Source organism: Vombatus ursinus, unplaced genomic scaffold, assembly GCF_900497805.2.
Source record: "Vombatus ursinus unplaced genomic scaffold, bare-nosed wombat genome assembly UNPS02014791.1, whole genome shotgun sequence".
NCBI lineage: Eukaryota > Metazoa > Chordata > Mammalia > Diprotodontia > Vombatidae > Vombatus > Vombatus ursinus.
Window position 1 is genome coordinate 54,298,250 of NW_020954569.1, and position 1,407 is coordinate 54,299,656.

The following is a 1,407-nucleotide window of genomic DNA, read 5'->3' on the forward strand; positions in this document are numbered from 1 at the left end:
ATTAAAAAATAAAAAAGGATAAAAAAAATCATCACAGTAAAAGAAACCATAGTTGTCAAACCAACATCAGTGATAAATGCAATACACTCCAAATCCCTAGCACCCAAATTCATAAAGGAAACATTAATTGAGCTATGAGAAGATATAGACAGCAACAGAATAGTGACAGGAGACTTCAATTTCCTTCCCTTCATTTTGGATAAGACTAAAAGATAGATAAACAAAAGAGAATGTGTGGAACTGGACAGATTTCTAGAGAAATTAGAGTTTAATTCCAGGTAACTAGATTTAACTCTAGACATGGCATCATAAGAGAATATATGCATTGCACAGCACCACATGGAATTTTTAAAAAACTAGACCACACATTAGGCACAGAGATATTTTAAACAAATGGAAAAAGGCTAGTAATAATAATAATAATAATACATTCTTTAAGGACCATAACAATAAAAATAATCATTTTCAGAAACTACAAACAAAAGGCACAGACCCAAATGGAAACAACAATGAAATCCTAAATAATGCATGGGTCAAAGAACAAATCATAGAAACAATAATTATGTGAAAGAAAATAATAACGAGGGAACAACTTCACAAAAATTTTGGGTGCAGTTACATCAATCTTCAAGGGAAAAGGATATCCCTACAAATATACAATAACATTTTTTAAAAGAGAGAAAGAGGATTAACGAGCTGAATATGCATTTAAAAATTTAGAAACCCAACAAATTAACAAACCTAAAATAAGTACAAAGAGGAGGGAAGTTTATGGGATGAGAGTGACTTTCTCTTGTTATTAGAGAGTTGGAACATTATTTCCACATGGTTGTGAGTACTTTCCTATTCTTCTTTTGAAACTATTTGTACATATCTTTTGACCATTTATCTAGTTTTCAATTTAACTGGGATATGACATGGAAGATATTTTTTATAAATCCATTTATAATTAACAGTTGTAGACTACAGTAGACTGGTATACTTACTCTTTCCTGAATCCTCCTTGCATATATTTATCTTAACATCTTTTTTCATGCCTTTTTCCCTGGATTTTCTTTTCCTTTCTTAAAAATGCATCATACTTCATTTTCTCCTTTAAAAATTACCAGATCATCCTTATCCCACAATCTTCTCTCCTTCCTACAGTGCTCATTTACACCATTCATTTAGCCCTAGAGTCATCTAATTTCATTTTTTTTCTTTTTTATTTGTTAACATTTTTAAAGTCTTAAGTCCCAAATTTTATCCATCCCTCCTTTCCTTCCCTTCCCCCTTCCTGAGATAGTAATCAATCAGATATAGGTTATATATGTGCAATTATGTAAAACATTTCCATATTAGTCATTTTGTAAAAGAAGACAAGAAAGAAAGAAAGAAAGAAAGAAAGAAAGAAAGAAAGAAAGAAAG